Here is a 21928-nt window from a genome sequence, read left to right as displayed (position 1 = left end):
TATCAGCTCACTCTTTGAGTTTGTACCAGGGCCATAAACAAAAAGTTTTATTTCACTGAGCTGGGCACAGGCCAGAGCTGGGCTTGATCCTGGTAAGGTATTATTTAATTTTAATTTTTATACATTATAGTTATACAATCCAAAGATAAATGTTGTCAAGAAAATTGCCATAACTAACTAAGAAAATAATTAGGGTAAAAAAACAACTAGGAAAAGGAATGTATAGGCATTAGTCCAGAAATAGAACGGGGTGAGTGAACTATTCGCAATGCCTGAGAGGAAGTAATAAAGGAATAAGAAAAAAAAGAAAGCAAACTACCCTGCACCTACATCTTTAACGTTCAATATCCAACTAGGACCTTACTTAGGAGTTCTAGCATCTAAAAAAGAACAAAGCTGTGAAGGTTCAAAAAATTTTAAAGTAGTATTATCTATCTGAAGTACAGATTTATATGGAAACCTTAACTGAAATCTATCTCCCAAAGTCAATGCTTCCTGCTGAATGGAAAGAAATTTCTTCCTTCTCTCCTATGTCCATCTAGAAACATAAGGACATTTATGGATTCTTTCTCCTATGAAAGTAACTGAGGCGGTTTGACGCAGATACATTCTAAGTAAAGCCTCTTTATCTTGAACATAGTAACATAGTACATGAAGGCAGATAAAGACCTGAATGGTCCATCCAGTCTGCCCAACAAGATAAACTCATAGTATAAGGTATGATGTAATCTTAATTTGTCCTTGCCATTTTCAGGGCACAGACCATAGAAGTCTGCCCAGCACTGGCCTTGTTCTCCAATTAATGAAGCTGAATCTGTTCAGTCATGATCAGGGCACAGACCACACAAAAGTCTGCCCAACACTGGCTTTACTTCCCAATTACTGGTGTTGCCATCTAATTACAGGATTCCTTTGTGTGTTTATCCCACATATTTTTGAATTCCGTTACTATTTTCATCTCTACCACCTCCAGCTTGAGGGCATTCCTGGAATCTACCACCCTCTCCATGAAAAATAACTTCTCGATATTATTCCTGAGTGCCCCCCCCCCCAACCTCAATTCATGTCCTCTAGTTCTACCACCTTGAAGAAGGGGTGTAGTGGGCCCGGGTGGGCCTGGGCCCACCCAATTTGGGGGTCAGGCCCGCCCAGCACCAGTGTTCCTGCAAGTAGCTTGCAGCGATTCTGGTCGCAGGCTCGGCTTGCAGCGATTCCCACACGCTGCCTGCCGCTCAACAATCTCCTTGCAGCTACTAAACGCTAACCCGGAAGCCTCTCCTCTGCCACAACTTTCGGTTTCTGCCCAGACAAGATGCGGCAGAGGAGAGGCTTCTGGGCTAGCGTTTAGCGGCTGCAAGGAGGTCGTTGAGCAGTAGGCGGTGAGGTGTGTGGAAATCGCTTGCGCTGCCAGCGACCGGAAGAAGAGAAGGGAAGGGGACGAAAGATCCTACACAGGGGTGAGGGAAGATGGGGTGAAAGATGCTGCACGGGGGAAGGGATGATAGGATAAGATGTTGCTTGGGGGAGGGAAGACGGGGGACAGATGCTGCACAGGGGGGAGGGAAGATGGAAGGAAAGATGCTGCACAGGGGGGAGGGAAGATGGAAAGATGAGGCACGATGGGTGGGGGAGATGCTGCATGGGAAAGAAGGGAGAGATGCAGCAAAGGGTTGGAGGGGTGAGGAAGGGAGAAGTCTTGGCTGCATATGAGGTGGAGGGGAGGGAGGCATGCTGCATAGAGAGAGGATAGGTGGTGAGAGGGGGAGAAATGTTGAACATAGGGGGTGGAGAGGAGAGAGAAAGATGATGGGCATAGGGATGGAGGGAAGGGAGAAATGTTAGACATGATGGTAGAGGGGAGGAAGTGAGAGATGCTGCATGGGAAGGGGAGAGAGATGTTGGACCCAGAACACAAGGGAGAGGGAGAGAGAAATGTTGGACGTGATGGTAGAGGAGAGGAAGGTAGAGATGCTGTATGGGAAGGGGAGAGAGATGTTGGACCCCAGAACACAAAGGAGAGGGAGAGACAGATGGTGGACAGTGGGAATGAGAGGGGGAGATGGGCATGGGGATGGATGAGAGGGAGGGAGAGGTACACAGTAGGCGGTGAGGGGAGAAAGAGGGAAAATGCTGGGCCATGGGGGAGAGGACAGGAATGAAGAGAGAAGGGGCAGGAAAATATAAGGCTACCAGGGTGGGGTGGGGAGGGAATCAGATGCTAGTTAGAAGGGTGGAAGGAGGAAGACGATGGGAATGGTGGAACCCTGTGGGAGAAGCCAAGAGGGGGAGGAGGGGGTGGCAAGGAAATGAATGAGATATAGTGATTACAGAGGGTAGAAATATGTAATGGGGAGTAGATTAAAGATGAAAGAGAAAGTAGGGATGGGGAGGAGTAAGATGGGGAATCAGAGAGCTAGTGGGTGAAAGAAAGATGGAAATTTGATAGGTAGTTGAAAAGTAAAAAGGAGGCGAAGAAGGGTGAGAGAGTGGCAGAAAAGAGCTAAAAAGGAATGATCAATATGTCAGAGACAGAAATAGTGAGGGAAAAGACAGGAGAGAGGAGAAAAGACAAATGGACTGCAGCCGTTTGAAGAAGAATTAGCAGACGACAGAGAGGAAAGCAGAAAAGAGAAATTGGAAGCAGCAAGATGGAAAAATAAAATGTCCAGACAACAAAGGTAGAAACAAAGCATTTTATTTTGAATGTTTTAAATGGAATATGCTAGCTTTTAGAAATGTGCATAGCAAATGCCTTTGTATTGTGTTCTGTAGAAAAGGAAATGCATTTCTGTTTTATGTTTCCAGTATTGCAGTAATGCTATGTTAACTTCTTGGGGTTCCTTTTCAATTTTTGTCTAAATATTTTTATTTCTAATTTGTGATCCCTTGTTCTGTATTTGGTGAGGGTCTGTTGGTATGATAGTAATGGCAGGTGGGAAATTGGAGGGGAGGCAAAGAGGAGAGGGAATCGGGGAGGGGAGCCCTCCTTTACTTTCTGACCTGGGCCCAAGCAGGTCTAACACCAGTCCTAACCCTTGCTGTATAGCTGGTGAGGATTCCCAGGCATCCCCAGCTAAGGACCTCCTCCAAAGGCGGCCAGAACTCCCTTCTACCAAGCTCTGGCAACAGCATCCTTGAGCGATCGACAGCTAAGCATGTGTGGGGTTCTGGCATCAGTGGCTTAGGGTCCTTGCTGCTGCCTGCCAAGCTTGGTAAAAGAGAGTTCTGGCCACCTTCAGAGAAAGTCTTCAGCTGACAGAGCTTGAGAATCCTTAATAGCTAAAGAATTTATATTTTGAGGTGGAGGTAGGGCGGAACAAAGAAACTTTTGTGCCCACCCACTTTGTGTCCACCCAAAACTGGCTGTCTAGGTATGCCACTGCCTTGAAGAAAAACAAGAGACCAGAACAGTGGCCTGAAAAGCCTCCTTCTCCTGAGAACTCTCCAAAAGTGCTATAATGTTTAGGTTATAGGTTGTCAGAGGATAATTCTGCTGCTACCGGTGCTTCAACCTTTCTCTTTGGAACAGAAGAGATAGGCAAAATGTAAAGTTTTTGTATAGGTGGGAGCCCAGTTTCTAGATATTTGAAAACCTCCTTTAGAAATCTGTAAAACATATCTCGAGGGGAGCTAAATTTAACAAATGGAAAGTTTAAAGGTCCTAAGTTCACATTTCTAGCTCCATTTTCTCTGTTTTCCAATTTACGATGTACAATATTGTCCCCTTGCAGCAATTTAGATTCTATCTCCTTTACTTGGGATATTGAGGATTCATAGGCGCCCCGTATAAGAGGCTAGGGAAGGCTAAGGCTCCCCAGCCCAGCTGTGGCCTTCCCCGTGGCCCCGCCTACCTCCTTCTCTAAATTCAGCCCGAGACGACTCCCGACTCAAAATCTTCTGCTGCCGCCGCTTCTGTTGAGCAGCGCAGCGGCAGCGGCAGTGGCAGCCTGCAGCCAGGAACGAGACTACGATCAGCCAGCATAACATAAGAAAAAAAAGAAGCGCGGGGCCGCAGCAGCCTTCAGACATGCGCTGACGGCTCTGCCAGTCTCTGCCCCGTGACGTCAATTTCTCGTTCCGGGGGCAGAGGACCGGCAGAGCCGTCAGCGCATGTCTGAAGGCTGCTGCGACCCCACGCTTCTTTTTTTTCTTTTGTCAACGCTCCTGTAAAGAGGCCCGGCCGGAGGGAGAGAAGAGAACGTGGTCACTGGCGGGAGATGGTAGGAGGAGAGAGAGGAAGAGCAGGGGAGAGCCAGGGGACATGGACAAGAGCAGTAGAGAGCCAGAGAGCGATAGGAAGAGAAAGAGGGGCCACGGAAAAGAGCAGGGGAGAGCCAGGGACATGGAAAAAAGCAGGGGAGAGCCAGAAAGAAATGGGGAGAGAAAGAGGGGCCATGGAAAAGAGCAGGGGAGAGCCAGGGACATGGAAAAAGCAGGGGAGAGCCAGAATGAGATGGGGAGAGAAAGAGGGGCCATGGAAAAGAGCAGGGGAGAGCCAGGGACATGGAAAAAAGCAGGGGAGAGCCAGAAAGAGATGGGGAAAGAAAGAGGGGCCATGGAAAAAAACAGGGGAGAGCCAGGGACATGGAAAAAGCAGGGGAGAGAAAGAGGGGCCATGGAAAAAAGCAGGGGAGAGCCAGAAAGAGATGGGGAGAGAAAGAGGGGCCATGGAAAAGAGCAGGGGAGAGCCAGAAATAGATGGGGAGAGAAAGAGGGGCCATGGAAAAGAGCAGGGGAGAGCCAGGGACATGGAAAAAAGCAGGGGAGAGCCAGAAAGAGATGGGGAAAGAAAGAGGGGCCATGGAAAAAAACAGGGGAGAGCCAGGGACATGGAAAAAGCAGGGGAGAGAAAGAGGGGCCATGGAAAAGAACAGGGGAGAGCCAGGGACATGGAAAAAAGCAGGGGAGAGCCAGAAAGAGATGGGGAGAGAAAGAGGGGCCATGGAAAAGAGCAGGGGAGAGCCATGGACATGGAAAAAAGCAGGGGAGAGCCAGAAAGAGATGGGGAGAGAAAGAGGGGCCATGGAAAAGAACAGGGGAGAGCCAGAGAGAGATGGGGAGAGAAAGAGGGGACATGGGCAGGAGAGAGAGAGAGAGAGAAGCTGCTGGGGAGAAACTGGGGGAGACCTTAGCTGTCAGACTGAGAAATGCTGGCTGGATGAAAGGAGGGAGAAAGAGGAAAAATGCTGGAAGGAGGGGGCAGAATGAGGGAAGACACTGGTAGGGAGGGAAAGAGGAAAGACACTGGAACGATGGTGTGAGAGAGGACATGCTGAATGGAAAAGGGTCAAGAGAGAGAACTGTCTAGAAGGAAGGGGAGATAGAGGGAGACAATGGACGGAAGGATTGGGAGAGGGTAATGGGTGGAAGGATGGAGAGAGAAAGAGGGATGACACTGGATGGAAGGGTAGGAGAGAAAGAAGGAAGGTGCTGGGCATGAATGGAGGGGAGGGAAGTATATGCACATGGATGGAGGGGAGTGAGGAGAAATGCTGGATATGGATGGAGGGTAAACTTGAATTTAAGAGCTGGATCAGGATATTGAAGGATAGGGACAGGGCTACAGATGGTAGATAGGACACGTGGAGGGGCATAATTGAACGAAAACGTCTATCTCCATGGGCATTTATCTCCGAGAACGGGTCCGTGAAGGGGCGGACCGAACCGTATTTTCGAAAAAAATAGACGTCCATGTTTTATTCGACAATTTGTGAGCTGGGCGTTTTTGTTTTTCAGTGATAATGGAAAATGAAAGCGCCCAGCTCAAAAACGAATAAATCCAAGGCATTTGTTCGTGGGAGGGGCCAGGATTCGTAGTGCACTGGTCCCCTCACATGCCAGGACACCAACCGGGCACCCTAGGGGGCACTTTTACAAAAACAAAAAAAAAAGTAAAAGAGCTCCCAGGTGCATAGCACCCTTCCCTTGTGTGTTGAGCCCCCCAAATCCCCCTCAAAACCCACTGTCCACAAGTCTACACCATTACTATAGCCCTAAGGGGTGAAGGGGGGCACCTACATGTGGGTACAGTGGGTTTGGGGGGGTTGGATGACTAAGCATTAAGCAGCACAATTGTAACAGGTAGGGGAGGGGGTGGGCCTGGGTCCACCTGCCTGAAGTCCACTGCACCCCCTAACAACTGCTCCAGGGACCTGCATACTGCTGCCAGGGAGGTGGGTATGACATTTGAGGGTGAAAATAAAAAGTTGTGAAACATCATTTTTTGTGGTGGGAGGGGGTTAGTGACCACTGGGGGAGTCAGGGGAGGTCATCCCCGATTCCCTCTGGGGGAAATCTGGTCATATAGGGCACTTTTTGGGGCCTTATTCGTGAAAAAACAGGGTCCAGGAAAAGTGCCCTAAATTCTAGCTACAAACGCATACTTTTTTTCCATTATCGGTGAAAGGCGCCCATCTCTCCTCGGCCGATAACCATGCCCCAGTTCCACCTTCACCACGCCTCCGACACACCCCCGTCAACTTTGTACGCTTCCGCGATGGAGTGCAGTTGAAAACGTCCAAAATCGGCTTTCCATTATACCGATTTATTCGTTTTTGTGAGATAAACGTCTATCTCCCGATTTGGGTCGAAATCTAGGCATTTTTCTCTTTCAATTATAAGGTGGATAAGGACACAGGAGGATGGTGGACACTGCAGAGAAAAAATATAAAATGGAAAGAAGACACTGCATAAAACAGAAGACACTTTGACCAAAGCGAATAGAAAAACTAAATGATCAGACAACAAAGGTAGAAAAAAGTCAGAATTTATTAACTGCAATATGTCAGCTTTTGGAAATGTGCATCTGTGATGTTTTGCATGTAAGTTTCAATTTTTCTAGTATTTCTGCATGCTGAGGTGACTTCTTGAGGTAACTTTCCAGTTCAGTATTTTGCCTTCATATCTGTTGTGTCATGTGTTTTTCATGTGATCAAGGTGCAGTATTCTGCTAGCGTGTAGTATTTTCAGCCCTTTTTGGGGTTTTTTTTGTTTTACTAGGTTTTGCACTGGTGTTTTAGAGCCCGGTGTAATTACAGTGCTGCCTTTCCATGCATAAGGTTGTAGCTTGTCCTGTCCTTGGAATTAGTACTGTTATGGTTTGGTAAGGTTATGAGTGTGTTTTTGCACAAATTTGTGCATAGTGTTTTGCAGTTGAGCAATTGTGGTTAGTACATGCTTTGAACAACCACTTTATTCTTTGACATATGATACATATTTAATATCTAAATTTAATAAAAGGTATTAATTGTGACTTATTTTTTACTTATTTTTTTTCTATGTTGTCAGACAATTATGGATGTAAGCCCCGCTCCTGGACCCACCCCTAACCCCGCCCCCTTAAGCCTCCCCAAACAGTTGGGCCACCGACCGCCTATGTAAGGATTCAACCACTTTAAACTGGTTTTCCTGATGGGCCAGTCGAGTCTGAATGTTTCAAACAATTATGTATTAATCATTGAATTGGTGATAGTAACACAGACCTTGTGCAGAAGCTCCATGGCTGTCCATATGGATTCCAGTGTAATCTTTGGCAGTCTTACCAGTGGTTGTAAGGTTTCACCGAGGTCAGGCCGACTTCCTTCTAGTTCTCCAACAGCCATGCCAGATGTTACCTCTTCCTAAGGCAAGTGCAATACAGCAGCCTCCAAAGAAACTGTTAGATCCGGCTCTCTAGGGGAACTCGCCCCTGGGCGTGCAGTAACATTGGAAGATTGCCCCTCAAAAACCACTCCAGAAACCCTGACTTCCAAGGTTCTAGCAGCAACTCCTCTTGGCATGCTCAATGCACCTGATGTCTGTAGAGGACTGCGTGAGCTAAGTAATACCTCGCCATCCAAGCTGGAACTCTTCTCCATGCTGGCATTGGATCTGCCCAAGGGGAAAGGGAAATGGGACTGCCTTTGTGAGGTTTTTTATGCAACTACATTCAAAGCAGTTTACATATATTCAAGTACTTATTTTGTACCAGGGGCAATGGAGGGTTAAGTTACTTGCCCAGAGTCACAAGGAGCTGCAGTGGGAATTGAACTCAGTTCCCCAGGATCAAAGTCCACTGCACTAACCACTAGGCTACTCCTCCACTCAGGGGATTATTAGAACTGATGTAGAGCTCTCCAGATTCACTGGGGAAGGGGAGGGAGAACATCATGAGTAGGTGGGAATAGAGCTCAGCCCAGAGGGAGGTTTAGGTGAGAAAGAGCGACAGTAGGTGTCGTCATTGGGGTTGAGTTGGGAAGTGATAAACATGATGGGATTAGTAAATCCATGGTCCCATGGTCTTTTGTTGCCTTTTCCCCCAGCAGAACCCATGAGGAGAGAGGATATCCTCAATAATCTAAAGCAGAATAAAGAGGAAATGTTTAAAAAAAAAAAAAACCCATTAACTGTGAGGAGTGCTCTGGGTGGGTAGAACAGGTTAACCCAACCAAGGAGCAGAACAGGAAGAGCCTGTTCGGTACCAGGGGCAGCAGCTTGTAGAAGTGCCACTCTGGAGGGAAAACACACCATCTTTTCCGTTGTTTCTTCAGGTTACTTTTGAGTCTATCCCCTTTCGCCTTCAACCTATGCCCCCTTAATCCAGAGCTTCTTTTCAATTGAAAGAGACGCCTTTGGGGCATTTATGCCGCATGGGTATTTAAATATCTCTTTAATATCTCACCTCTGTCGGCTTTCTTCCAAAGTATGCATATTCCCCACGATATTCAAAAGGATCGACACCTGGCCAGTTAAATGCCACATAAATGGCTATCCAGTGATATTCAGTGGGGGATAGCTAGCTATCTCCTGCTGAATATCATGGTTAGCAGCTAACAGATAACCAGCTATGTCGGCTGACATAACCAGCTATCAGCTGATTTTCAGTCCCACTTTAGCAGATATATTTGTTCATGTGAATATGTGAGAGGCTAAATCTGAATCAACATAGCTGGTTATCTTCTAATTGGCCAAAAATAAAAACTGGATATTCAATGCCGGTCACCGGAAACAGCCTGGCATTGAATATCCGGGTTTAGCAGTGACCGCGGGAGTTATCCGGACTAACTTCCACAGTCTGAATATTGGCCCCATTGAAATCTTAGTCTGTCCACATATGCTTTATTACAAAGACCACTGATCATTTTAGTAATTGCCCTCTAGACTATCTCCATCCTGTTCATATCTTTTTGAAGGTGTAGTCTCCAGAACTGTACACAATATTCTAAATGGGTTCTCACCAGAGTCTTCTAAAGGGGCATCATCACCTCTTTTTTCCTACTGACCATTCCTTTCCCTATGCACCCAAGCATCCTTCTAGCTTTCACCGTTGCCTTTTCTACCTGTTTGGCAACCTTAAGATCATCACATATGATCACACCCATGTGCCGCTCCTCTTTTGTGCACAAAAGTTCTTCACCCCCTAAATTGTACTACTCCCTTGAGTCTTTGCAGCCCAAATGACCCTGCATTTTTTAGCATAGCATTAAATCTTAGCTGCCAAATTCTAGACCACTCCCCTAGCTTTGCTAAGTCCTTCCTCAGTTATCCACACCATCAGGGGTATCTACTCTATTGCAGTTTTTGGTATCATCCGCAAAGAGGCAAAACTTACCAGGCAGTCCTCCAGCAATATTGTTTACAAAAGTGTTAAAAAGAACCAGGCCAAGACCCAAACCTTGTTGCACATCACTGGTAATATCCTTTTCCTCTGAATTAGCTCCATTTAACACTACTCTCTGTTGTCTTCCACCACTCAATCAGTTCTTAACCCAGTCAGTCACTTTAGGGCTCATACTGAAGGCAATCAATTTATTTATTAGTTGCCTATGTGGAACCGTGTCATATGCTTTGCTAAACTCTAAATACACCACATCTAGTGCTCTCCCTCAATTCAACTCTCTGGTCACCCATACAAAGAAATTAATTTGATTCCTCTGACAAGACCTGCCTTTAGTGAAACCTTGTTGCCTTGGGTCCTGTAATCCATTGGATTCCTTCAGCTTGGAAAGGAGATAGCTGAGAGGAGATGTGATAGAGGTCTATAAAACCCTGAACTGAGTGGAACAAGTAAAGTCAAATCAATAGTTTACTCTTTCAAAAAGTACAAAGTCTAGGGGATAGTCCATAAAGTTAGATAGTGGTACATTTAAAACAGATAGGAGAAAATACTTTAATTTTTTTTTTAACTCTATGGAATAGTTAAGCTCTGGAATTCATTGGTGGAACAACTGGTGAAGGCAGTTAAAGTAGATTGGTTTAAAAGAGGTTCAGACAAATTCCTAAAAGAAAAGTCCATAAACTATTATTAAGGGAGACCTGGAGAAAGCCATTGCTTATCCCTGATGATAAGTAGCATAGAATCTTGCCACTTTTTGGGACTCTGCCAGGTACTTGTGGCCTGCACTGGTCACTGTTGGAAACAGGATACTGAGCTCGATGGACTCTTATGCTCTTAGATCTGAGTGCATTCTCTGTTTGCAATATTTTTGCCATTTCATGAATACTATTGTGGGTAGAGAGGTGTGTATTTTGTAAACTGTGTGGATCTTCTTGCACCTTTGTCTATAAAACGTATGTGCATTTTTTGATGATCCCACTTACATTAGTCCATGCTGGTGTATGTGCCTTATATAAAATGACCCTCTAAATGTGATGGACCTGTTATTATGCCTTTGTTCCTTTTCTGTGATTACATCACCATAAAAGTGTGAAAGCTGTACACTTTTTTTTTTAAGTTTATGCGTGCTCCCATGGATTTTGAGAACATCTGGGAGGTCTGGGAGGCCACCTGCTAGGGCTGACAGTGCAGAGCTATCATTAATTTGTTCAAGTAGGGCGTTTCCAGCAATTGCACAAGAAATCATTTATACTTTATATAAAGTGTTTATAGCTAATTTCCGCTCATTCTAGGTCAAACAAAATAACAGGTAGTGCAAAAAGAATGCATGCCAGGAAAATACCATGCAACAGTTTTAAAGCCATCATAAAATGCATATGAAAGTAGATTAATGTCAACAATACAGGACATTTGACCACTGCACTAAGAGTTTTGATAATTAAGGATTTTACAGCAACTTGTAAGTATAAGGAAGCTAAACAGGGATCTCAAAACGTAATCCTTTTTGCATGATTTCAACAGGACAGCAGCACTAAAATGGTTTTTGTTACACACAACACCAGAAATACTGACATGGAAGGTTTCCAAGTCATGGAAACTTCTGTACCAATTCAAGGTACCAAAAAAAAAAAAAATGGGTTACTTGAAACCCTGCACTTTTTAGTCCGTTTTCCATGCAAAGGTCCCAGAAGTGGAAATATTTTCCAATTAGTGTGTTTAGTAGCGGGGATGCTTGTCAGTTGTGCTTTTTCTGCATAAATGAATAAGCTGCTGGGCTTGCCATGCTCATTTTAGAACTCTGTAATTAGTGTATTCATTGAGAACTTTAATAATTATTCTTTGAAATATGATGCAGTGACTCATTCAGTTCCCAGGTTTTGCACCACTACTTCAAGTTAGCATTTGAAAATATGTTGTTCATTTTCTTCTGTATGCATGCATAATGGTCACAGGGCCAGCACCACGCAAAGCCTTAAAGACCCACAACAACATTTTAAACTTACTGTGTCAAACCACTGGAAGCCAACGCAACTCAATCAATTGCGGAGCAACATGGGCCATCTTTATAAAATTAGGATTTAGGGGCACAATTATCAATGTGGGCTGTATTCTACTACTAACTTGTGCTGTTTTAGACCAATGAGACCTAGTTATTAAAACAGTAAAATAACACATCTTAGCAGTACCCACGTAGATAACATCCCCCCTTAGACATTTATGCACATCTAAAGCTTGAATAGTGCTTCAAAAATAAGCACAAGTGTTAAAATTAGGAGAAAATAGAATGGAGTGGGATATGTACTTACACTAGTGGCACACCTAGCATGCTTGCCACACAGGGTAGGTTGCCTCTGCACTCTCCCTCTGACGCGTGTCTCCCTCCTCATCTCCTGAGGCACATCACCCCCCAACCTACCCCCCTGAGGTGCCTCAGCCCCATCACCCTTCCTCCTAGCAAGGGGGTACATGGAGCAGTCGCATGGCTGTCGGCTCTACCGGTCCCCTGCCCCGGAACAGGAAGTAACATCAGAGAGGGCAGGGGACTGGCAGAGCTGACAGCTGCACGACTGCTCCGTGCACCTCCTTGGTGCATGCACCTGGGACAGACCACCTCCACTGCCCCGCCCTTCTTACGCTACAGACCTACACACCATTTTTATAAAATATGTACATATGCACCCATTCTTATTGGCTAGGGATGTGCATTGCTAGTATCTTTTTGGTTCACTAGCATGTCTTAAGCAAATTTTGCACTCATTAAATCGATTTGCTAAATCGTAACATAAGTTTAATAAAACAGATATGTGAGTCAAACTGAAAAAAATGTCTGAAAATCAGGGGGAAATTTTAAAAATACCCAAAAACAAACTGAAAATTTTCCCCATATGCATTCTTAAAGTCAGCATATACACATATCACACACAATTAACGTGCCCCAGAGCAGATGTGAATGGGAATGCTTACTGTCTTGGAATAAATTTTTTCAAACTATTTAATCAGCCAGGAGAGGCACCTGGCCGGTTAAATACACTCAAGCTGGCTATCCACTGATATTCAGCAGGAAGAAACAGGCTATCTCCCGCTGAATATCCCGGTCAGTGACTGGCCCAGCCACTGTCTATGTGATGTGACATAGCCGGTTACCGCTGATCTTCAGCGGCTGACTGGTTAAGTTTAGCAGCCAGATAGACCCACGAAAATAGCAGATCTATCTTTGGCTGCTAAAACCTAGCCGGTCAGCCGATGAATATTGGCTTAACTGGATATGTTTGTGCTGCCCAAAAAGACACCAGAAATTCAATGCTGGTTGATGATATGTTGAAGACTTCTGCTCAGTGCGCTGCTGCAGCTAAGAAAGCAAATAGAATGTTAGATATTATTAGGAAAGGAATGGAAAACAAAAATGAGGATGTTATAATGCCTTTGTATCGCTCCATGGTGCGACCACACCCTGAATATTGTGTTCAATTCTGGTTGCCGCATCTCAAAAAAGATATAGTGGAATTAAAAAAGGTACAGAGAAGGGTGACGAAAGTGATGAAGGGGATGGGACGATTTCCCTATGAGAAATGTCTAAAGCGGCTAGGGCTCTTCAGCTTGGAGAAAAGGTGGCTGAGGGGAAATATGATAGAGGTCTATAAAATAATGAGTGGAGTTGAACGGGCATAAAGTGTCTGTTTATGCTTTCCAAAAATACTAGGACTAGGGGGCATGTGATGAAGCTACAATGTAGTAAATTTAAAACAAATCGGAGAAAATGTTTCCTCACTCAACGTGTAATTAAACTCTGGAATTCGTTGCCAGAGAATGTGGTAAAAGTGGTTAGCTTAGCAGTGTTTAAAAAAGGGTTGGACGGCTTCCTAAAGGAAAAGTTCATAGACCATTATTAAATGGACTTGTGGAAAATCCACTATTTCTGGGATAAGCAGTATAAAATATTTTGTACTTTTTGGGGATCTTGCCAGGTATTTGTGACCTGGATTGGCCACTGTTGGAAACAGGATACTAGGCTTGATGGACCTTTGTTCTGTCTGAGTATGGCAATACTTTTGTACTTATGTACTTATGGATATAGCCCCAGCCTTGAATTTCCAGGTTCACCGGCAAGAGTGGGAGTTAGGCGGTCTAACTCCTGCTGTCTCAAAATTTGGGCCATTGTCTTTATGAAATGGGTGCAATATATGCAACCTTGTATCTTTCATGCCTGTGTAACTTTGTAAATCTATGTGCTTTGAAAATGAGCACCATTATATCACTGAAGAAGGAACACAGACATGTGTGTCTCAGGTGGAGCTCAAAAAGTACCCTAAGGCTCAGTGAATCAACAGTAAAAAATCATTTTGCTGGGCAGCAACACAGAACAGCACAAATCCCAAACTATTTCTAGAGTTGCTGGAACTGCCATGTACAGTTGTTTGATCTGTTGTCAAAATTCAGACCTCAGTAGGAAAGGATCACTTACATCTGCTCTTGATACAGTAATGGTCAATGATTTGCAGAAAGAAATGAAAGTCCAGTGCTAAGTCTGAAACACTGCAAATTCCATAATCAGTCCCTCTTATTTAAGGGGCAACTCACAGCAACTCTTTTTTCTCTTTCCTTGCATATTTTAACAATATCATAGAAACAATAATAGCTTTATTGGGAAAGCTGCAAAAACATTTGAGCAGCAAATTCCTTTGAACATCAAGTCATAATTTAATCAACAAACAAAGAATATATAGGGAAGACTGGGCATCCAAATGGCTGATGAAATTTAATGTGGACAAATGCAAAGTGATGCTTATTGGGAACAATAATCCAAATCATAGTTACCAGATGCTAGACTCTACCTTGGGAGTCAGCACCTCTAAAAAAAGATCTAGGTGTCATTATAGACAATTTGGTGAAATCTTCTGCCCAGTGTGTGGTGGCAGCCAAAAAAAAAGCAAACAATGCTAGGAATTATTAGGAAAAGGATGGTAAATAAGACCAAGAATACTATAATGCCTCTGTATCACTCCATGATGTGATCTCATCTTGAGTATTGCATTCAATTCTGGTCACCATATCTCAAAAAACATATAGTGGAATTAGAAAAGGTTCAAAGAAGAGTGACCAAAATGATAAAAGGAATGGAACTGCTCCCATGTGAGGCAAAAGAGGATAGGGCTCTTCAGCTTGGAAAAGAGATGGCTGAGGTGGGATACGATTGAAGTCTACAAAATCCTGAGTGGTGTACTACGTAAAAGTGAATCAATTTTTTACTCTCAAAAAGATTAGGGGACACTCAATGAAGTTACATGGAAATACTTTTAAAACAAACAGGAGGAGATATTTTTTCACTCAATGAATAGTTTTCTGGAACTCATTGCTGGAGGATGTGGTAATAGCAGATAGTGTATCTGGATTTTAAAAAAGGTTTGGACAAATTCCTAGAGGAAAAGTCCATAGTCTGCTATTGAGACAGACATGGGAAAACTACTGTTTGTCCTAGGATTGGTAGCATGGAATGTTGCTACTATTTGGGTTTCTGCTAGGTACTTGTGACCTGGATTGGTCATTGTTGGAAACAAGATACCGGGCTAGATGGACCATTGGTCTGGCCCAGTATGGCTATTCTTATGTTCTTCTAGGGTCCCTTTTACAAAAGTATGTTAAGGTTTTATACTTACTGTACCTTTACAGTAAATATTAATGCACAGTAAGTGTACAGGCTATGTGGTATTTGTCGGGGGCATGCCCAGCATGTCTTCTGTAATTGCTGCATTAGCGTATGTTTAAGTTGCTTGTGATTAGCACAGAAGCACCTAGAACCTCCTCTTGAGGAGGCAGTAAGTGAATATATGCAATCCATAGGAGCCAAATTTTCAGAATGATTGGGGGTGCTATACTCAACACAAGTCAATGCTCTCTGGTCACAGTAAAGGACCTACATTACCCACAGAGTTGGCTCCTACAATGCAGTCCACACCCATGCTCTGTTCATGACCTGCCTAGTTCCTGCCCCCTAATACAACATGAAATTAATATGCAAATTAGAGTGCACTGTCAATATACTGCAGCAACAGTTATCACACTTGTCTGGTAGCAGTTATCATGCATTAATTTGTTAACTGCTTAATGCTCGTTAGTAATAGGGCCCGTTAATGTTCCTGCATACATTATTCTATCACTAATGAGGGAGACCATTGAAATTGAGAATCGAAGAAAAAGACTAGGAAAGTAAGCATTTCAAGATGGCATCAAGCTCATCATCTCTAACTTGTGGGGAAACTTATGGCAAGTAGATTTCTTGCTCTCCAAGGTATGAGCAGTAGGAGCAGAACGAGGAACTTCTATGGCCAGTAGGGATGTGTATTTGTTTGAAAATGAAAAGTAAAAACAACGAATGGGACATCCTCCAGTAAGAGCAGATAGTAAAGATGCCTCTTACCATTCACATTCTGGTCCAGTCTTAGCATCAGTCCACAAACAGCAGCCCTCAAGGATTGAGAGAAGAGATCCCATAAAGAATCAGGTATGGAAACATTTTACAGCACTTGAGGATCACTGTTTTGCAGAATGAAATTACTCTCAGAAGGCCATCAGTAGAGGAAAGCTGTAGGGCCGTCTTTCCAATAGTGGAATGATATATCATTTGGGGCAAGTGAGGATACTAGGCTGGAGACTCCATTCTGCACGCCTGTTAGCAGCAGCAGCAGAAAATCTACAGCAAACAGGGAGTGTATGCTACAATCCTACTGTCTCAGAAGCTAGATTTGGAACTAGACAATAGTAGCTCCTTTGAGACAGTAGACAAGTACATTCAAAGCAGGGTCCTTAAGTCCCTTTCTCTTGTCTTTCTGCCAGTGGAACAGAACGTAGGCTCTTATTGTCAAATTATTTTGTTAATACACACACAAAAGATTATTGTAGATCAAAGTCAATAGAAAACATAAAAAAAAGTATATCTAGGATGAAAACACTGAATAAATTTTAGCTTAATAAGTCCCAGTCTAACTTTAATTTAAAAAATATGTACAATGAAATGCAAAAAAAAAAAAAAGATTTGCTCCTATACACTGTGAAGTGTGTAAAAAAACAATACCCTGAGAGACTGAGCCAGGTCCAGGGCAAGGCCGCCACCACCCCAGGATTGCTGCCACTCCCCCCTGCCGCAATTCCACATACCTTGGCTGGCAGGGGTCCCCAGGCTCTGCCAACAGAAGAAGCCTTCCTCCAGTACTGTTCTTCACTCTGCCGCATTGCCTGCCCTGCCACTGCAGCTGCTTATCCCCTCAAATCATGCATGCTCAATTTAATCAAAACCGAGCATGTGCAACATGAGGAGAAAAGCAGCCACAGGGCAGCAATGTGGTGGAGTGAAGAACAGCACTGGAGGAAGACTTCTTTTGCTGGTGGAGCCTGAGGAGCCCCACCAGCCAAAAAGAGGCCCCAAAGCCCTGTATCTGCTCCTCCCCAGCCTCTAAGGGGGGCCCAGCGCCGGAGTTTTCTCTCTCCTGCTCCTGTCGGGATGCGATCACGCAGGTCCTGTCAGAAGCAGGAGAAAGAGAGACATCCCAGTGCTGGGCCCCTCCTTGGAGGTGGGACCATGGGAATCTTGCTCCCCCGCCGCCCCTCTCGGCGGCCCTGCCTATCAATGCAAGGATTAAGTCACTGCATACCAAAAAAACCTTCCTAAATCATGATTTTAAAGCTTAAAAATCACTGCACATTTAGTTGAAGATGAGCACAACACACATAAACTCCAAACTTCAGAGTTCTATCCTCCCTCCCACTATGTAACTCCCCTCCTCCAGGGTCATACCCAGGGTCAGCATTGGTAGTTCTGTGGATATTGTAAATCAGCACCGGGATCCCTAGTGGTATCTTATGGTAGTATTTCTAGGGGAGGGGTAGGGTTTTGAACAGGGAGGGGTCATGTCATATGGGGGGGTCCTGACCTGAGGGCAGATTGGGAGGTAGGTACAACCTAGGTGAGGGTAATCTGGAGGCCAGGGAATGCACTGCTCTGATGCTTTACTTTGTAGGAGCCAAGCTATTGGACTGCCTGCAATAAAGCACTTTTCGCTTCCTCTTGAGGTGGCAGTAACTTCAGCTACACTATCGGCAGTCAGGACAGCTAGTGTGCAGTATCAACCTGGGTACATTGCCTTCTTGTTTAGAATATAATCTGAACCCAACTGGACTACTGTAACTCTATTTAGGGGTTTCGGTAAAATGATGAGGAAAATTCAGCTGCTTCAGAATACAGCTGTCTGAACTTTAGATTACATAGGTTTGACCATGTCACCCCCCTGTTTGTGAAATTGCATTGGTTGCCGGTAGAAGCACAGATAGATTTTAAAGTATCCTGATTTGTTTTTAAGGTTTTCAATGGTGAGGCCACTTTACAGTTAATAAATATATTCTCCTTTTGGGCAGGGAAGGAGAATTTACACTCAAAAAGGTGTGTTACATTGGGTTTTCCAACATGCAAAGGTGTATGTTTTAACTGGAACATTATTCCAATATATGTTAGACAATTACTGACCTATACTTTGGTTCAAAGACATTTAAAATCTTTTTTTTTTTTTTACATTTCAAAAAATATTTAAAGGTAGCTTAGATGGCGACTTTCTGTTTTAACTTTTTTGTTGTTGTAATAATTCAGTGGGTCCTGTTTAATAAAGGAAGGCTATCATTTTTAGTGCACGCTAAAAATTAGCGTGTGCTAACTGTGTAAGATACACATAGGAATATTATGGGCATCTACACGGTAAGCGCACGCTAACTTTTAGCACACCCTAAAAACGCTAGCACATCTTTGTAAACAGGGCCCTGTGTGAGCTGCATTGAACTAGATTGGGATTATGTGGTCTATAAACTCAATGATTATGATTAATAGGTATTACTGCCAGCCACTCCTCCTCCCATCTGTGTCATTCCCAAATCCCATGACATTTTTACCACATTACTTTTTTTTACCACTGTAGTCTTTAGCACAGGTCCATACTAATGCCTAGTGCACTATCCCCCCTGTTTACTAAGCCGCGCTCTAATGCTGACACAGCCCATCCACTGGAATTGCTAGAATCCCTTTATAAAAGAAGCCTTTAGTGCATTTTTAGTGCGTACTAAAACTTAGCACACATTAAACGCTAGAGACACCCATATGGGTGTCTTTAGCATTTAGCGTGTACTAAAAATGATAGCGCACCTTAGTAAACAGGGCCCCTGGTGTTTTAATTCTAAATATATAGGAGTAGATTTTCAGCATTGTTTAAGCTTAAGTCACACTGACCTTGCTTACCATTGCTATTAAGCAGCACCACTGAATATTGACTCTGACTTATGCACATTGTCTTGTAAGTCTGGGGTGGATTCAAGGTGGTCCCAGAGGATACTGTATGCAGGCACCAGCAAAACTCAGTACCAGTGTCTGCATACCTAATCGGACAAGATGAACCATGTAAATAATAGTTCAAAGTTTATCTGGTTAGGTATGCGAGTACAGAGCTAAATATTTGCTGCACCAGCATAACTTCTGGGTATTGCCGCAGACCTAGAAATTCAATGCTGGGTCCCTGGCATGGCCTGGCATTAAACAACCAAGTCTATTTTAGCTGGGGCAGTCAACATTTTGAAAGTACTCACCGTTGCGAGCTGAATCTTGACTGGTATATATATATTTTAATTTGCATCAAATTTTCCTGGGCAAATCTGTCTGTGCAGACACTCAGATGCTTCTTCATGCTCTATTTGCAACAGAACTCTAATCCTAACTTGACCTGGTTTGTGTTTCTTTGCCCCCTTTGCAGAGGGTTTGGGCTCATAATGCCAACACTGGTGCTGCTTCACATCTCTCTATGGGTCATGGGACCTTCTGTCACTTTATCCCTCTTCTGGAGCTTTGGGGTCTTCGTTGTATGCTGGTACTACTTTATCCCTGTTCCAATGTCTTGGTGTTTTATTGCCAATATTTGTGCTGACTTGCCCCTCTCCTGGTGTCTTGGGGATCTCATACCAATGCTGGTGCCACTTTATCTCTCTTCCAATTCTTTGGCGTCTTCATTCTAATACTGGTTTTGCTTTGCTCTTCTAGTGATAACTTTCTGGCACCATGGGATTTCCATCCTACTCTCTTAAGTAGAGAGGTGTGGTAGCCGTGTTAGTCCACTCTTAAAGGTTATGTCCAATAAAAAAGGTATCATCTTATTTTCTTTTCCATGTTTTATTTTGTTTGATTTCTATTGATAGCCATCCTACTCCGAATGCCTTTTAGGGGTCCTTTTACTAAGGTGCGCTTTGGTAGTGTAGGCGTGTGTTTTGGACATGTGCACAATCATTTTTCAGCGCACCTGCAAAAAAGGCCTTTTTTAAAGTTTATGTCGAAAATGGATGTGCGGCAAAATGAAATTGCCGTGCGTCCATTTTGGGTCTGAGACCTTACCGCCAGTCTTTGACCTAGCGGTAAAGTCTCATGCGGTAACCGGACGGTAATGACCTACGCACATCAAATGCCATTTGACACGCGTCCGATAAGCGTGTCCAAAAATAAAATTATTTTTCAGACACGCGTATCAGACGCATGCCAAAAATGAAATTACCACAAGAGCCACGCGGTAGCAGGGCAGTAATTCTATTTTTGCGCTCATTGGGCACATGTAGAAGCTTTCGCAGCTTAGTAAAAGGGCCCCTTACTGATCTGCCTCTCAGGTAGTCATCTGCCAGCAAGTTTTAGGAAAGTTTCAAGGCAGTCATCTGCCACTAAATTTCAGGAAAGTTTCATTGAATTAGATGTACAACCCTCTGTTATCATGCAAAATTGCTTGTCCCATTGACTTTAAAAGACCAAAATGATTACATTGATCTGAGCAACCTGGAATCCAAAAACAAACTGAATGAATGATTGATTCAAAAATGAATAAACCAAACATGTTTTCTATACACATCCCTACTGATCAGGAATGCAGACACATGAAAGGGATCATAAAAAAAAATGTAAGAAGACCCCTGATGTTTTATGATGTACTTGGTGGAAATCATAATACAAAGGAACTTCCAAGCAGTAAAACCCTGGTTTATAAGAATATAAGATGTGCCACAATGAGTCAGACCAAAGGTCCATCAAGCTGAGCATCCTGTCTCCGACCGTGATCAGCTCAAAAATACTCCGTAGAATGTCACAAAGTAGATCCATTCTATATTGGTCATACCTAGATATAAATGTTGTCTTTCTCAAGCCTACATGTTTAGGGGTCTTTTTACTAAAGCTTAGCATACACTAACGGACATTAGTGTGCATTACATGCTGCATGTCCTCTTTTATACCTATGGACCTTATGACACTTAGTGCATGCTAATTCTGTTAGCACATGCTAAGCTTCAGTAGAAGGTCTCCTGTACATGGGAAAATTTAATAACACAAGAATAGCCATACTGGGCCAGATCAATGGTCCATTTAGCCCAGTATCCTGCTTCTAACAGTGGCCAATCCAAGTTATAAGTACGTGGTAGAAACCCAAATAGTTTCGACATTCCATGCTACCAATCCCAGGGCAAGCAGTGGCTTCTCCCATGTCCATCTCAATGCCAGACTGTGGACGTTTCCTCCAGGAACATATCCTCTTTTAAACCCAGATACACTAACCAGTGTTACCACATCCTTGGGCAACAAGTTCCAGAGCTTAACTATTCTTTGAGTGAAAAACATATTTGTTTTAAAGTATTTCCACAAAATTTCATTGAGTGTCCCCTGGACTTTGTACTTTTGGAAAGCATGAAAAATCAACTCACTTTTACCCGGTCTACACCGCTCAGGATTTTGTAGACCTCAATCATACCCCCCCTCAGCCATGTCTTTTCCAAATACACTTGTAAATGACTGGGCCTGGCGAGTGCTGCTACTGAGATAACTAGCTTTGAATATCGGGCCCATTATCTTTAACCAGTGTGGCTTCATTAATTTCAAGTTTTTCCTCTCTAACATCACAGTTTGCTTTCAAAGTATAAATTTCAACCTATATTGATATAGGAGGCCTTTTAATTAAGTGTAAGGCTAACTTACAGTGCATTAACTATTATGCCAGCAGGTAACAGAGATTACTTAAAGCCACCTTAATAGGTGGTGTTGGGTGTATTCAATCTATCTGCAACACATTTGGGGGTAATTGTTTTTTCTATATAACAGAGCACCTAAATTCATCTATTTTCACTCTATTTTATAAAGACACATAAGTGCCTATGGTGCTCATTTTCAAAGCGATGGAATCTCAAAATGGCCAAAAAAAACCTATCCATCTGCCAAAAATGTCCTAATCATGATTTTTGAAAGGCAGAATTTGGACATTTTACACTGCAGTTCATCTA

The sequence above is a fragment of the Microcaecilia unicolor genome, chromosome 3 (assembly GCF_901765095.1).
Source record: "Microcaecilia unicolor chromosome 3, aMicUni1.1, whole genome shotgun sequence".
NCBI lineage: Eukaryota > Metazoa > Chordata > Amphibia > Gymnophiona > Siphonopidae > Microcaecilia > Microcaecilia unicolor.
Note: the sequence above shows the minus strand (reverse complement) of the source record.